We start from the raw sequence: 17998 nt of genomic DNA, 5'->3' as shown, positions 1-17998 counted from the left end.
CCTAGACAATAATCACAAACCTCTTTAACTTGCATTTAAACCAAGGGAACAGCTTATATGTTAAATATCTGCCTATTTTATCAATCATTGCAGAAACACACCATTTATACAATATTACACTCAACACAGAATACAGCAAATGCCACAAAATCCAAAATTTGCTTCCTTAATCTGAGCAGGAATTAATCAATCAAGCAATTGCTCCACATTGGGTGCCAATTAATTTTGTAATGTAGTGGGTTGAAAATTCCCCCCAACATTAACTTTACCAGACTAGCTCAGTTTGGAAGCAAATGGAGTTGTATTTACAAGTCAAACTACAATCTACAATGGAATGCAATGAATGCATACAAATATACAGGTTTTACAATATTTACAGGTATTTACAATTAATAAAACAGCCAAAAGACCAGGGAAAGCTGCGTCTCTGTTCCCCCCACCTCCCCACCCCAACCTCCTTGTACAAAAGGGAGAGAGAGAAGCAGAGATATATTACACTTAACCAAAATAAAAGCGATGTAGCCAAGGTCAGCAAAGCCTGTTAGTATATCTCCCCAGTGAAGAAGCGAGAAGAGAAGAGCTAAAGATTGTTTTGGGAACCAAATCTTAAGGGATATATCCCTCCAACGGAATTGTTTAGAACAATAACTATTTTCCTTTTTACACTAGTGATTTATAGTGATTTATTTTCATTTTTACTACTTTCTGCTCAAAATCTGTGGAAAATTTTAAAGCCATAGCCTAAAACTACCACAGATCACCAAATTCAACTGATCACCCAACCCTAACTAATCGACTGGTGTGAGCTGCCATCTGAACAAGACCTGACTTCTTCCCAACCCCTTCCTCTCCCCATCTCTATCTCAGCCCCATTCCTTCCCCACCTGTCACACTCCTTCCCTTGCCCACCTTTATCCCATGCCCCTTCCCTTTCCTCCCCATCTTAATCCCACTCCACATCTTTTTCTCATCCCCTTCCCCACTCCATCTAAAACCCACCCCACTCCCCATCCCATCCATGCCATTCCCACTCTATGCGCTTCCCACCGCACTTCCTTCACACCCTCATCCCTATCCCTCTCCCATACCCATTCCATTTCTATCTCATCCCCATTCCAATTCCATCCTATCCCTATCCTGTTTTGTATACAGACTCCAAAGGGGACTCAAACACAGCCTTTGCAGGGAGAGGTTTCTGGGGGCATTTCCTGGGAGGATGCCAGTGCTGGGGATCTCCTGCAGGAGCTGTAGGAAGGCTGCACTGGGACATGGACCAGAGCTCACTCCCCCGAGCTTTGCTGCCTGTGTCTCAGATGCAGGAGGTAAAGGCATCCCTTAGAGCACTTGGCCCCAGCCCTGCTCATGCTGCTCAGGACTCTTGTTAGCCTGTCTGTATAAGGTGTACAACCCTGGGTTTACCAGGACAATTCCTCCACTCCCTTCCTTCTCTTCTGCTGGAGAGAGGTAAACAGATGCCGACTTTGGCCATAAGACTGGCAGGACAGCACTGGGACATGCCCATATTAGTCCAGATGTCCAAACTCAAATCCAGGCCACTAAAGACTTTTGCCAATGCAGTGCAATATCCAGGGAACAGCTGATCGGATTTGTCCACCCCTTGACAAGAAAGATCCTTCCAGCCTTTGTGGGAAGCTTTGCCATAGGGTCTTTGTACCTTGCTGGGCATGGCCAAACCAATCTTGTTGAGCAAGTCCAAACTCTGCTATGGTGACTCCAGAGCCATACTGTAGGGCCCAGTGGGACTGGAACAGCTGGCAGAGCAGCCCAGCCACCCCCAATCTGCCACGTAGGGCATAATGCCTTGCTGTGTGTCTGTGCAACCTAAGCTGCGCATCCAGACTGCTAGACCAGGTACAATGGCACCAAGCATACACAGAATCCCACAGAACCACAGAATGGTCTGGGTTGGAAAGGACCTCAAAAGCTCAACCAGTCCAACCCCCTGCAGTCAGCAGGGACATCCTCCACTAGAGCAGGTTGCTCAGAGCCCTGTCCAGCCTCACCTTGAATATCTCCAGGGATGGGGCTCCCTACCCTGCCAAGTGTAAGCCTCACTGCAGTTTGCATGCCACAAGGTATTTCCAGTTGAAGCCATTCACCTTGGCCATGAAAATGAACCTGCCTGCAGGTAGCTCTTAACTCTGGTGTGTCATCCCACAGCTTGTCACAGACTACCCTGATACTATCCCTGATATTATCCCTAATACTATCCCCTATCCTGTTCATGTCTAGTTTAAAGCCTTGTAGATCAGCTCCACGACTTCCTGAGCAAAGACCCTCTTCCCTCTTTGAGAAAACTGTCTCCCATTTGATGTCAGCAGAGATTACAACGACACTGTCCAAGCACAGGATGAGGTTAGGCAAGCTACAGCCCAGCAGAAGCTGTTCCTGGTAGGGGATGTCAAAGGCAGTAAGCAGGGTTTCCACAAGTACATGGGCGATGAAAGGAAGAGTAGGGAAAATACTGCTGGAGGAGGCTGGAGAGCAGATTACCGAGGGGGCTGTGAGGACACCACAGGCTGCCCAGGGAGGTTGTGAATTTTCCATCCCTGGAGATATTCAAAAGCTGTCTGAGCAAAGCCATGGGCAATGGACTCTGTATAGCCCTGATTGAGCACAGGATTGGACCAGACAACCTACAGAGCTCCCTGCCAACCTCAACCAGTCTGTAGCTGTGTGATTCTGTGACTTGGCACAGAAACATCAGGGTGAGCTTTGGGGCAGGTAGAACAAAGTACGCTGGTGGAGCAGGCACTGCCAGTGTCCATCCAATGGCTGTGGACAGGTGGCCTGCAAAAGTTCTGTGCTAACTGTTCTGGAGGCAGGACAGTGGCAGAGCTGCTCACTTTGCAGGTTCTGGTGCTGAACCAGGATGTGCCTGTGTGTTTCTCCTGTCAGACCATGAGCATTCACCCTGTCAGACCATGAGCATTGGTGGGAACCAATCCCAATGGCATACCCCCAACATCTGCCTGGGGTCTGTGGGATCTCAGACTAGGGGAATATCATAGCATCATAGAATGGGAGGGGTTGGAAGAGACCAGGACCTCCGGAGACCATCCAGGCCAACCCCCTCGCCACAGCAGGATCGCCTAGGGCAGGTCACTCAGGAACACATCCAGATAGGTCTTCCTCTCTGAGCAGCCTGCTCCAGGGCTCCAGCATCCTCACAGTAAAGAAGTTTTTTTCCTCACGTTGAGGTGGAACTTCCTGTGTTCCAGTTTGTGTCCATTGCCCCTTGTTCTATCACAGGGCACCAATGAAAAGATCTGACCCCTTCTTGCCCCACATCCTTCAGATCTCCATAAACACTGATCAGACACCCCCTTAGGCTGTTCTTCTCCAGGTGTGATGGTTTGAAACTGTCTTTTTAATTTTTCCTTGCAAAGTTCAGAACAGAGAAAGTGAAAGAATGTAAATAAGTCACTATTGGGTGTAAGAAAGCAAAATAACGATTGTTCTAAACACTTCCATTGGATAGATAGAAATGTTTAAGAACTATTACCCAAAACAAAGTAGGCATTCTGCACATTCTGCGTTCGGCAGTGGGGGCAGTTGCTGGGCTGTCTGGCTGCTGTTTCTTCTTCTCTTCTGGCTGAAGATAACACGTACTGACCTTGGCAGCTAAGTTAACAACTTTCTGCTTAACTAACTCTGCTTCTCTGTCCAGGGGGGTCTGGGGGGGAAGCTCCTGGAAGAGAGAGAGGACCCTTTGGGAGGGTCCCCTTGGGGGGAAGCAAAGGGAGATCGATTGTGCTTTTTCTGTTGATTGTATATATTTGTGAATGTTGTGAATTTTGTATATTTGTACATATTCATTGCATTTCATTGTAGATTTTAGACTCTGCTTGTAAATACAGCTTTTCATTTGCTTCCAGACTGAGCTAGCCTGGTTATTGTTGGTGGGGGGGGAATTTCAGCTCACACCGACACACTTTTTATTTTTGGCGCTCCAACTCGGGGCTCGATTGCTTGTGATTTATTTCTGCTCAGATTAGGAAGCAAAATGAAGCTGTTTTGGATTTTGAGTAATTTTATTTCATCTATTATCGGTGTGATTGTTTACAGATGGGCTGTTTCCTGCATGATAGACAAGATTGTGAGATATGTGGCATATAAGTCATTTCTTTGGGTTAAGAACAAGTTACTGAATGTTGGTGAATTCTGTTGTGGTCTTATTGGGCTAAGAAGCTATGGTAACTCAACTATGGATCTGCTAGCAGACACATATGAGTTTGTTACTCCTCTTACAACTACAGAGGGTCCTTGGAACCAGTGGTACCCTAGATATCTTGTACTAGCCTTAATCTTAATTTTGTTGCTTCTTGGAATAATCATATGGCTACTGATAGCACTGTATCAAGAAAGACATAAGGCTACTTGCTCTTCCAACTCTGCTGTGAATGTGAAAACCAAGCCAGTAAATTTGGTGGCCACTGTAACCAGAAAGCGTAAAGGAGATGCAGATGCTGCAGGAGATGGTGCAGATGGAGATGAGGGTCCTTCTACTCAGGGTCCCTCTCTTAAGAAAGATCCTTCTGATGAGGAAGAGAGGGTTAGCCTTAAAACTCTGGTAGACCTCTTGAGACCCCACATGGATGATGGAGATGTCGGTCAGGATGTAGACCCTAGTAGATTAGCAACTGCTGGCAGAGCCTCTGAACTCAAGGAAATTCAACGGAGGATTACAACAGGATTATGGGGACAGCAACCTCAGGATGATGATGATGATGATGAGGATGACATACAGTCAGCTAATGCACCCAGACAGGAAATTAGACATGTGAGGAAGGATTACATCAGAAGAGATAATGAACCAGTCCTGTCTTGGCTAGCCAGGTGTTTTGATATGGGAGCCCCAGCATTGGTGGTAGGTGACAAGTCGGCCTCTCAGTTGGGGATGCTCTCAAAGGATACAGGCATAGACAGGCATCTAGGCAAGTGCATTGGTAAAGTTTCTCTGTGGGCACGCCTCCTACTGGCAGTCTCACTGAGGTACCCCAGCAAAGATGATTTACCATGGAACCCTAAGCCTTGGACCACAATAGCTGAGGGAATCAAGCGTCTGAGAGAGCTTGCTGTGAGAGAAGTAATGTATGGAGATCATAAGACTCTGAATCCTGATGAAATTCCTGTTGGAACAGGCCTTGCCAAAAAGCTCATTAAGCTTGCTCCTCCTAATTATGCCACTATTCTGGCAAGCAGGATTGTGGCAAGAAATTATGGTGGAGTGCCTCCCACTGTTGGCCATTTCACTGACCAAATGAGGCAGTTGGAGGATAGTCTTGCACGTACTTCTTTGGTTTCAGCCATTGAAACTCTGTCTGGAAAGATGGAGAATTGCATGAAAGAGCTGAAGGAGGAACTTAAAACCTCCATATCCAACTTGATGAAGTGGGATGATTCTGATTCCTCTTCCTCCAGATGGATACAAGTTTCAGCTGTTAGGAACAGACGTGCTCCAAGAAGGCCATTCCAGAATAGGTCAAACCAAAACAGACAGCAGAAGCAATCACGTGGCAGTATCTGGATAACTCTGCGTGATCAGTTTGGTGAGAACATGAACAGATGGGATGGTCAACCAACTTCTGATCTTTTCAAGAGGTTACGGGAGCTGCAGAGGGGCAGATCCCGAGGTAGCAATACCAGGAGGGTAGCTGTCGCTTCCTCAGTTTCCCAGAACAACTCTGATAGCTCCAACAGTGATCCTAATTCTGGTGCTGGACGTTGTGCCAGCTGTACATGTGGAGGTAATCCCCACCATTAGGGGTGCCCTGCCTTCCGCCAGAGGGAGGTAAGGGATAATGGAGATAACAGAATCTATTGGGATGTGTACATCCAGTGGCCTGGCACTTCAAAATTTCAGAAGTACAGGGCCTTGGTTGACACAGGAGCTCAGTGCACCATAATACCATCAAATTATCAAGGGGGAGAATCTATAACTATTCAGGGAGTCACTGGTGGATCTCAAGAGTTGTTTAAGATAGAAGTTGATGTAAGTTTAACTGGGAAGCAGTGGAAGAAACATACTATTGTAACAGGTCCTAATGCACCTTGTATTTTGGGAATTGATTTTCTGAGAGAAGGGCGTTTTAAAGACCCTAAGGGTTACAAATGGGCTTTTGGAATAGCAACTGTAGAAATTGATGGAGGGAAATTGAAGTTGTCCATTAGACCTGAGCTTTCAGATGAATCTGCAGTTGTGGGACAACATGAGATAGAGGATGTAAAGCTGCCGGTTGCTTCTCAAACTGTGCATCACAGACAATACAGAACCAACCGTGACTCTTTGGTGCCCATTCAAAACTTGATTCGTCAGTTGGAGAGTCAGAAGGTCATCAGCAAAACTCATTCACCTTTCAACAGTCCAGTCTGGCCTGTGCGAAAGCAGAATGGAGAGTGGCGTCTGACAGTTGATTTCCGTGCCTTGAATGAAGTAACTCCACCCATGAGTGCAGCTGTACCAGACATGATGGAACTCCAATATGAGCTGGAATCCAAGCAGGCCAAATGGTATGCTACCATAGACATTGCTAATGCTTTCTTCTCTATTCCCATAGCAGAGGAATGCAGGCCTCAGTTTGCTTTCACCTGGAAAGGCATTCAGTACACATTCAATCGTTTGCCCCAGGGGTGGATTCACAGTTCAACCATCTGCCATGCAGTGATCCATGATGCTTTGGAGAAAGGTGGAGCTCCAGAACACATTCAGTTCATCGATGACATCATCATCTGGGGTGAGACTGCTGAAGAAGTCTTTGAGAAAGGTAATAAAATCATTGACATTCTCTTGCAAGCTGGTTTCGCTATCAAGCGAGACAGGGGAAAGGACCTGCCAGAGAAATCCAGTTTCTGGGAGTGCGGTGGCAAGATGGTCGCCGTCACATCCCAATGGATGTGATAAACAGAGTCTCCACCATGGCAAATCCCATCAACAAGAAAGAAACTCTACGTTTCTTAGGCATAGTGGGATTTTGGAGACTGCACATTCCTGGATACAGTCAGATTGTGAAACCTCTCTATGATGTGACTCGAAAGAGAAACAGTTTCCAATGGGGTCCTGAGCAACAAGCAGCCTTTGACCAGATCAAGCGAGAGGTAGTCCAAGCGATGGGTCTGGGACCTGTCCGAACTGGTCCAGACATTAAGAACATTCTGTACACGGCCGCGAGTGACAATGGTCCAACCTGATGCTTATGGCAAAGAGCTCCAGGGGAGACACGAGGACGTCCTCTTGGTTTCTGGGGTCGTGGCTACAGAGGCTCAGAGGCAAACTACACTCCAACAGAGAAAGAGATTTTAGCTGCTTATGAAGGAGTGAAAGCTGCTTCTGAAGTGATCGGAACTGAGTCACAGCTTCTTCTAGCTCCTAGATTGCCAGTTCTGAACTGGATGTTCAAAGGCAAAGGTTCTTCACCACATCATGCAACAGATGCTACCTGGTCTAAGTGGATGGCTCTGATAACACAGAGAGCTCGAATGGGAAATCTCGAAAGGCCTGGTTTGGTGGAGGTGATCACAAACTGGCCAGAAGGCACAAGCTGTGCTAAACCTCCAGAGGAGAGAGTAGCTCGTGCTGAGGAAGCTCCTCCTTACAGTGATCTGTCTGATGATGAAAAGAGATATGCTTTGTTCACAGACGGTTCCTGTCGTCTTGTTGGACACAAGCGGAGATGGAAATCTGCAGTGTGGAGCCCAACGCGCAGAGTTGCAGAAGCGAGAGATGGAGAAGGAGAATCCAGTCAATTTGCAGAGGTAAAAGCTGTCCAGCTAGCTCTTAACATAGCTGAACGTGAGAGATGGCCAAAGCTTTATCTCTACACCGACTCGTGGATGGTAGCCAATGCCTTGTGGGGTTGGCTGAAAGACTGGAAGAAGAATGGCTGGCAGAGGAAAGGAAAGCCAATCTGGGCTGCAGATCTGTGGCAAGACATTGCTTCTCGCATTGAGAGAATCCCAGTGAAAGTGAGACACATCGATGCTCACATTCCTAAGAGCAAAGCTACAGAGGAACAACAACACAACCATCAGGCAGATCTAGCTGCAAGAGTTTCCCAGGTGGACACAAACTCTGATCCTGATCCTGATCTTGACTGGAAACACCGAGGTGAGCTGTTCTTAGCTCGGTGGGCCCATGACTCGTCAGGACATCAAGGCAGAGATGCAACCTACCGATGGGCTCGTGACAGATCCATTGACATTTCCATGGATGCTATTACACAAGTCATCCATGACTGTGACATTTGTGCTGCTATTAAGCAGGCAAAGCGGATCAAGCCCTTGTGGTACGGTGACCGATGGTCCAAGTACAAGTATGGTGAAGCCTGGCAGATTGACTACATCACTCTACCTCGTTCTGGATCTGGTAAGCAGTATGTGCTGACTATGGTAGAGGCAAGCACTGGATGGCTGGAAACTTATCCAGTTCCTCATGCAACTGCACGTAACACCATTCTTGGTCTGGAAAGACGAATCCTGTGGAGACACGGAACTCCAGAGAGGATTGAGTCAGACAACGGAACTCATTTCAAGAACAATCTTGTAAAAAACTGGGCCAAAGAGCACGGCATCGAGTGGATATTCCACATTCCCTACTATGCACCAGCTGCAGGGAAGATCGAACGCTACAACGGTTTGCTGAAAACCACTCTCAAAGACATGGGGAGTGGATCTTTGAAAAACTGGGAGAAACATTTAGCACAAGCAACCTGGTTAGTGAATAGTAGAGGTTCAGTGAATCGAGCTGGACCTGCCCAATCAGATTTGTTGCGAAAGGAGGAAGGTGATAGAGTTCCTCCTGTTATCAGAGAAAAGAATCTGTTAGGCAAAACGGTTTGGGTATTTACTCCTTCAGGAGAGGCCAAACCTGTCTGAGGGGTGGTTTCTGCTGAAGGTCCTGGTCACACCTATTGGGTGATGCAAGAAAATGGTGAAATTCAGTGTATTCCACAAAGAAATCTAACTTTGGCTGAGAGAGGTTAAATTCAGAGTGTTGCGCAGATACAGCATCGCGCCCAAGAGGAGAGTCCATGAGATCTACGGTGCACGAACCCTAAGAACCCTGAGTCACCTGAGAGTCCCTGTTCCTTCCTTCGCTCCATCTGCGAGGAAACAAGCTGTTTGCTGTTTTTCCTGTGATTTGACTCTTTTGAATCATCTACATCTGAAATAGCCGGAATGGACTATGGTCTTTATTCACCTATTGTTGTAGATATTATTTTGGATTAGATAGATGATAGTAGCAGCCAATGGAATTGTTTAGAAGGGGTGGACTATGATGGTTTGAAACTGTCTTTTTAATTTTTCCTTGCAAAGTTCAGAACAGAGAAAGTGAAAGAATGTAAATAAGTCACTATTGGGTGTAAGAAAGCAAAATAACGATTGTTCTAAACACTTCCATTGGATAGATAGAAATGTTTAAGAACTATTACCCAAAACAAAGTAGGCACTCTGCACATTCTGTGTTCGGCAGTGGGGGCAGTTGCTGGGCTGTCTGGCTGCTGTTTCTTCTTCTCTTCTGGCTGAAGATAACACACTGACCTTGGCAGCTAAGTTAACAACTTTCTGCTTAACTAACTCTGCTTCTCTGTCCAGGGAGGTCTGGGGGGGAAGCTCCTGGGAGAGAGAGAGGCCCCTTTGGGAGGGTCCCCTTGGTGGGAAGCAAAGGGAGATCGATTGTGCTTTTTCTGTTGATTGTATATATTTGTGAATGTTGTGAATTTTGTATATTTGTACATATTCATTGCATTTCATTGTAGATTTTAGACTCTGCTTGTAAATACAGCTTTTCATTTGCTTCCAGACTGAGCTAGCCTGGTTATTGTTGGTGGGGGGGGGGAATTTCAGCTCACACCGACACACCAGGCTAGACAGCCCCAGGTCTCTCAGCCTTTCCTCATTGGGCATATTCATCATCCCTCTTAGCCTCATTTCACTCTGCAGTTCTCTCATGGAGCAGAGCAGGCAGAGCCAGCAGAGGCGTGCCCTTTGCTGCAGGAGCTGGGCAGCGCAGTCCCAGCCAGGGTCACTGTGAGCCCACAGCAAGGCTGGGCTTGATCCTGCTGGGGTCACAGCACCTGCTTCCTGTTTTTCTCCCCTGCAGTGGTGGAAGTTCTTGTGCAGGCTCTCTAACACCTTTGTCTAAAGAACAGTCAGGGTCTCTGCTAGGATGTTTAATGGAAATTAAAGAGAGCAGGCAGCTGCAGAAGGAGTTCCAGGGAAAGAGGCACTGCAACCCTCATCCTCCTGCAGTGCCTCTGAGGGCTTGTGCCACAGTTGAGCTTTCACTGCAGCCTTTCCATGCTGCAGGGGCAAGGTTGGGTTTTGTTCTCTTGCCTGGCCACCACTTTCCATGCAGCATAGCAGACATCCTGCTGAAAGTCTAAGATGGGCCACCGTTTTCCCCCCAGGCTTTTGGCTTTTTCCCAGGCAGGAGAATCAGGGCAGATGATCCCAGGAGATGATGGGAGATGCTACATCACAAAGCAAGCCCTGCTATTGTCCTCTCAGGACCGAGGGCCCACCCAGGTGTGATGATTCTCAGAGCACATGGGTGCTCCTGAGAGACCTTGGGGCCCCTCTTCTTCCAGCAGGGTGAGACTCATTTTCTCTGGATATCTCAGACAGCAGTTTAGATAATCTGTGACACAGCAGACATCATTGCCACATCCCAGTGTTTGCTGAAACTGGCTGCAGTACAGATGGTAGTGGGGAAAGAAGGGGGCTGTGAGGGTGCCCACCATGAGCATCCTCAGCTGAGCCAGCTTTGAGCTGTGCCATGGAGCTGTGCAGCAGGAGCTCACACGTGGGCAGCAAACTAGGCCAAGTGCTCATCTCTCAGGGCTGTCCTGGCTGCACAGCGATAGAATCAGGGACACGCAGACGATTTTCCTGCAGAACACATGGCAGCGAGGTTGAACATGAAGTGCCCGTGAGTGCCCGGGGGCTACAGAGCAGGACCAGACCTGGTGCCAGTGCAGGTGTCCCAGCGAAGAGCCCAGGGGGGATGCTGAGAAGAAAGAAGAGGGGGAAAGGGCAGCAGTGAGGGAGGGACTTACCGGCAGAGGGCACGTAGGTATTGCTCTTGCTGAACAAATGGTGCTCTTAGCAAGATGCCAGTTCGGGGTTGCCTGGCAGTGCACATCCAAGCCTGACTCACTGCTGGCATGGATAGCAGAGGAAAGCACTGAGGAGGCATTCGGGAAGTCAGGCATGAACAGGGATTCACTAGCAAGATGCAGAGCACTGAGCTTTTCTTCCAGGCTTTCTGAGGGCCTGCTGCTGGGTCTCCACTCTGCCTTGTCCGGCAAGGTGCACAATGGACTTGGACCTGTATGGTACTGTGACAGTTTAGGCTGGATGCCCCCTGCCACTGCTACATGAGATACACCTCAGGTGTCCTGGGTGCCCACCCAGAGGGGTGGACACAGGAAATGGCGTATTTCTACCCATAAATCCTGCGCCCTATAAGGCCATCTGCAGAGTCATTCTCTTCCTCTTTCTTCCCTCTGCTCCCATGGGAGATGTCCTCTCTTATCGGGTAATGCCGGGGGAGTATCCTCAAGGCCTCTTAGGCCTGACTAGGCCTAATGCCAGGAGGAGAATGGAGGGGGAGGCAGTCTCAGACCTGGCCAGCCTGAGACTTGCCTAGCAGTAGGAAGGGGGGGAAGGAAGAGCCCTGAGGGGTTGGGTAGACCCTCAGGTGGGAGGAAGGGAGGACTGGGAAGCTTTTGGGAATCCTGTGAGGGGATTCTGTATGCTTTAGGATGTTCTTTTCCACTATGCTTTGTAGTTTGTAGTTTTCTGTAGCTTCACCAATTCATTTTTCCATTTTAACTTTTTCCATCACTCTCCAATTCGTTTGCGTGTGTCATTCTTTTGTCCCTTTCGGGGCAAGAGATGTTCTGGCTGGCCTCAAACCAGCACAGGTACCCAGAGAGCTTGGCACAGAGGAGAGAAGCCTTTTCACCCGTCCATCTTGCTGGCTGTGAACACAGAATCACAGAATTGTCAGGGTTGGAAGGGACCTCAAGGATCATCCAGTTCCAACGCCCCTGCCATGGGCAGGGACACCTCACACTAGATCAGGTTGCTCAGAGCCATATCCAGCCTGTTCCAGTGACTCACCTCCCTCATGGGGAAGAACTTCTTCCTAACACCCAACCTGAATCTCCCCACTTCTAGTTTTGCTTCATCCCCCCCAGTCCTATCACTCCCTGACACCCTCAAAAGTCCCTCCCCAGCTTTCCTGTAGCCCCCTTCAGATCCTGGAAGGCCACAAGAAGGACTCCTGGGAGTCTTCTCCTCTCCAGACTGAAGAACCCCAACTCTCTCAGTCTGTCCTCATAGCAGAGCAGCTCCAGTCCTCTGCCCATCCTCATGGCCCTTCTCTGGACAGCTTCCAGCACCTCCAGATCTTTCCTATCGTAGAGGCTCCAGAACTGGACACAGTGCTCCAAGTGTGGTCTCAGCAGAGTAGAGCAGAGGGGGAGAATCCCCTCCCTGACCCTGCTGGCCACACTTCTCTTGCTGCAGCCCAGGCTCTGCTTGGCTCTCTGGGCTGCAAGTGCTCATTGCTGGCTCTTGTTGTGTTTCTTATCCACCAGCACCCCAAAGCCTTTTCTCCAGGGCTGCTCTCCAGCCAGTCCCTGCCCAGCCTGTATCAGTGTCTGGGATTGCCCTGACCCAGCTGCAGGACCTTGCCCTTGGTCTTGTTGAACCTCATGAGGTTGTCATGGGCCCAGCTCTGCAGCCTGTCCAGGTCCCTCTGGATGTATCCTTTCCTTCCAGCCTGTCTGCTGCACCACACAGCTCGGTGCTGAGGATGCCTCAGTGCCACTGTCTATGGCACCAACTGAGATGTTAAACAAGACTGATCCCAGTACTGAACCCTCAGGGACTCCACTTGTTGCTGGCCTCCACTTGGCCATGGACAGCCATCCTTTTGGTGCAGCCATCAAACCAGTTCTTTTTGCTGTCTGCTACTCAGCATGAGTGCCTCAGCCCCATCAGGGATCCTGGCTCAGCACTTGCTGTGGTGATCTCCTGGATGCTTCTATGCTCTGTTTCTTATTCCAGAGCTGGGCAGGGATCAAAATGTTGTCTTCTAGGAGAAACTGCATGGGACAAATAAGGAAGGAACCAAGTAGGATTTCAAACTCAGTTCTGAGAGCACCTCAGCAGCCACAAGGCTCTGAGTGCCAAAAAAATTCTGCAGAAGTGAGGACAGCCATTGACTTGCTGCAGGTGGAGATTCACCTGACGAGGACGAGACAAAAACTTCCATCCTGGTTTTGATAGCAAGCCAGAGGGAGGCAGATGGATCAGGGAGGCACCTGGGGCTCAGCAGCAGGCTGTGATGATCCGGCCAAGGTCACAGCACAGCTACAGGCTTTGATGCCATGCTTGGAGATCTGCTCTGAACACGAAGAGCTGTGTGAGGATCCTGAGGTCAAAGCAGCAAGAGCTGGAAGTGTTGCAGGTGTAGGTGATGGAGAACTGAAGGAGTGTGGTCTCTTGAGAGAAGACTGCAGTGTGCAGGAAGCAGATGCTGTGTCAGAGGTGCTGTCTGCTTATCTAAACTGCTGTCTGAGATATCCAGAGAAAATGAGTCTCACCCTGCTGGAAGAAGAGGGGCCCTATGGTCTCTCAGGAGCACCCATGTGCTCTGAGAATCACACCTGGGTAGGCCCATGGTCCTGAGAGGACTGTAGCAGGGCTTGCTTTGTGATGTAGCATCTCTCAGCATCTCCTGGGATCATCAGCCCTGCTTCTCCTGCCTTGGAAGAAGCCAAAAGCCTGGGGAAACCTGGGACCCACCCTTGGTTTCCAGCAGGATTTCCCTGCTGGAAAAAGAACCCTTCTGGCTTGGGGAATTGCTTCCAAGGAACATGGGACAGCAGCCTGTGAGGAGGCACATGCTTGCTGCAGCATGTAGGCACTGCTGCCTGGGTGGGATATGGAAAGAGTGGGTGGTGGGGAGGGAAGGCCATGTGAGGTTCTCCCATCATGACCTACCAAGCAAGTGCCCTCCTCACTGCAGCTGGAGCTATCAGCTTTGTTAGAAGTAGATTCCTTCATGCTCCTAGGCTGGGCTGATTACTTGCAGTTAGCTCTCATCAGTGTCTCTTTTGACAATGCCTTGTCTCTGCTTCCCTGTGTCTTGTCCTTGACACCTCATGTTGGGCACTGGGTCTCATTTTGTCTTGAGGCAACTCCACCAGTCTTGGCAGCAAAGCCAGAGGGTTTTTTTGAGGCTGCAGTCTGTTGTCCTGCAGGATCTGCTCAAAAGGCTTTCAAATTCAGGGGGCTGTTGTGTGTCAGCTTTCCTGGGGGCTCCCTGATGGTTCTGCAAAGCCATGGTGCTGGCTGTGCTGTGCCACTGCCCAGCTAGTCTTGGCTTTCCCCTAGCCCCTTGCTGAGAGCAGTGTTACAGGATCTCTTTGAACATGGCAGAACAGGACCATGGCAGGCACTGCTGAGGAGTCCTGCCGTTTTTCAGCCTCCTTGAGCCATAGAATCATGGAAACACAGAATAGTAGGGCTTGGAAGGGACCTCTGGCATTCATTTCATCCACCTCCGCTGCTATCACAGGTAGATCAGGTTGCACAGGAGTGCGTTCAGGTCTGGAAAATCTCCACAACCTCTCTGGGTTTTGAAAGTCCGCAGCCTCTGGGCAGCCTGCTCCAGGGTTCTGGAACCCTCAAAGGAAGGAAGCTTTTCCTTAAGTTCAGGTGAAATTTCCTGTCTTCTAGTTTGTACCCATTGTCCCTTGTCCTATCACTGACCACCACTGAAAAGAGCCCAGCCACATCCTCTTGGCGTCCACCCTTCAGCTATTGATAAGTATTGATCAGATCCCCTCACCATGTTTGTGGCCCTCCACTGGACTCTCTCCAGCAGTTCCCTGTCCTTCTTGAACTGGAGAGCCCAGAAGTGGACACAATACTCTAGATGAGGCCTCACCCCGGGAGAAGAGAAGGGAAGGAACTCTGCCTACTCTGTCTCCTCTGTCACCAGGTCCCCACCTCATCCAGCACCAGGTCCACTTTGTGCCTGGTGTTCCTCTTCCTGCTGATGCACCTGAAGAAGCTCTTCTGGTCATTTTTCACATCCTTGGCCAGAGTTTATTCCCAGAGGGCTTTAGCTTTCCCCATGACATCCCTACATACCCTGGCAGTGTTCCTCTGTTCCTCCCAAGTGCCAGTCCCCTTTTCCACATTCTGCGAATGTCCTTCTTCCTTTGGAGATGTCCCAGAAGCTCCTGCTCATCCATGCAGGTCTCTTGCCTCCCCTGCTTGATTTCTTACTCATGGGGATGCACTGATCTTGAGCTGGGAGGAAGTGGTGCTTGAATATTAACCATCCTACCTTCTAGAGCCCTAACCCATGGCATTATTCCAAAGAGGTCTCTGAAGAGGTCGAAGTTGGCTCTCCTGAAGCCCAGGGCTGCAATCCTACTGACTGTCCTGCCACTTCCTTGCCTGATCCTGAACTCCACCATCACCTGGGCACTGTAGCCAAGGCTGCTTCCAGCCTTCGTATCACTGACCAGACCTTCTTTGTTCATTAGCACAAGGTCCATCAGCACACTCCTCCTCATAGGGTCCTCCACCACCTGTGTCAAAAAGTTGTCACGAATGCACTGCAGGAACCACCTGGACTGTCTGTGTGGCTACATTGTCTTTCAAGCAAATATCAGGGTGTCTGAACTCCCCCATGAGAAGCATGCAAGTCCTCAGAAAGTGAAGTGCTGCTGGGAACTGGTTCAAGAGTGGTCTGGGCAGAGGGATGTGGTGACTGAAACAACATTGCCACCTGGAAGAGTGTGAGCTGGGGTGGCTGCAAGAGGTACAGGGTGGGCTTGGGACACTTGCTGCCCTGTAAGCAAGAAGCACTCCCAGCAGGGAAGGATGTGGAAAATATCCAGCATGCAAATAATGCATATCTGGGCATGGGCTCTGCAGCGGGCTTTGGAGAAGGAGAACCTAAGAAACCCTCAGCTGATAGCCCACATAACCTGGACAACTTTGCAGGGAAAGCTGGTTCACAAAGTAAGGTGCCAGTGGAAACCTCCGCCCCTCACCACAGCCCTCCTGTTTTGATGTGTCCCCAGCTCTGAGTATCTGCTCTTTGGGTGGCACCTGAACAGAGGAGGAGAGCCCAGGTCAATCCAGCTGCATTGGGGTAGTGCCTGGGCTAGAGGACTTTACCTTCAGGAGGGAGGATGATGAGTGTCCTGCCATGGGAAGTCACAGCCTTGGCACCATGAGCAGTTGGCTGCCCTGGCCCCTGCCTGCACAGCAGCCTGCAGATGCTGTGTGCAAGCCTGGGTGAACCCTCAGTGTGGCTGTGGTGCCACACAACAGCATGGCCTGGAGAAGACATCAGTGCTTTAACCGTGCAGCAAAGCCTAAGAGAGCTTTTCTGAGAGAATCATGGACTGGTAGGGGTTGGAAGGGACCTTTGGAGATAGTTCAGCCCCAATTCCAAACCAGGGTCACCTAAGGCAGGTCACACAGGACCATGTCCAGATGGGTCTTGAAAGTCTCCTGATAAGGAGGCTCCACAGCCTCTCTGGGCAGCCTGCTCCAGGGCTCTCACACCAAAGAAGTTTTTCCTCATTTTGAGATGGAACTTCCTGGGTTCCAGTTTGTGTCCTCCACTGGACTCTCCAGTAGTTCCCTGTCCTTGAACTGGGGAGCCTAGAACTGGACATAATCCTCCAGATGTGGTCTCTAAAGGGCAGAGTAGAGGGGAGAACTTCTCTTGACCTGCTGGCCACACTCTTCTTAATGCACCCCAGGATCATTGACCTTCTTGTCCACCAGGGCACATTGTGGTCTGTGGATAACTCAGGGGTAACACTGTGATGCAGGGGTGAGGGCTGAAGCAGTTACACCATTTGTGGTCCTCAAGTACTGGCTGAAAAGCTCTGTGAAAGACAAAAGTTGTTGGGAAGCAGAAGGGGAACCCTCTTCCTGCTGGGAATGTTGGGGAGCAAGGCATGTTGTGGCCAGGTTTTGTCTGGATGTTGTTGGGGTTAGACACAGCTGTGGTCCATCTTTGCACACACGTGTTGGCTTTGTATGCCTGGTTGGGAGAGGAGCTCAGGGATGCCCAAGAGCTGCTGAACTCCCCAGTCCTTTGTGCTTTGACTGGGTCAGAGCCCTGCAAAGCTCTGCTGTGGGGCTTGGTGCCAGGGAGCAGCTGTTTGACAGCAGAACACACAATGGCCTGCTTCACCTGGCCTTTGGAGATGCTGAAAGTGGAGCAAAGGGTTCAAAAGGCAGAACAAAGAAAAGGATTAAAGGAAAGATCCAGGCAGGGTCAGACCAGGCACAAGCACCTCAGGAAAGCCTAATCCAGCTGCTATGGGGAGGGCAGGGAAGCCTGCAGGTTGTCAGGGCTCCAAGAGCAGGATGTTCAGGGCTGCCTGAGGCATCTCATTCCCATCTCCAATGTTTCAGAGCACCAAATGTGGCCTCCATTTCTTCTTACCTCCCAACCCAGGGTGAGCATCTCACAGGTCTCTTGAGCAGGCAGTGTGAGCTTGCAGCACAGAAGGCCAAGGGCAGCCTGGGCTGCATCCAAAGCAGTGTGGCCAGAGATGAGATAGAGGATCCTGCCCCTCTGCTCTGCTCTGGGGTGACCTCACCTGCAGTGCTGTGTCCGGCTATGAAGCCCTCAACACAAGAAGGACATGGACATGATGGAATGGCTTCAGAGGAGGCCACCAAGATGATCAGAGGGGTGGAGCAGCTCTGCTATGGGAACAGGCTGAGGGAGCTGGGGGTGTTCAGCCTCAAGAAGGCTCCAGGGAGACCTTAAAGCAGCATTTCAGTACCTGAAGGGGCTAAAAGAAGGCTGCAGAGGGATTGTTCCCAAAGGCCTGCAGGGACAGGACCACGGGAAATGGCTTCAGACTAGAGCAGAACAGATTGAGATTGGATGTGAGGAACAAGTTCTGCACCAGGA

Source organism: Indicator indicator, chromosome 18 (genome assembly GCF_027791375.1).
Source record: "Indicator indicator isolate 239-I01 chromosome 18, UM_Iind_1.1, whole genome shotgun sequence".
Lineage (NCBI taxonomy): Eukaryota > Metazoa > Chordata > Aves > Piciformes > Indicatoridae > Indicator > Indicator indicator.
The sequence above is the reverse complement of the archived record's forward strand: the minus strand, read 5'-3'. Positions refer to the sequence as shown.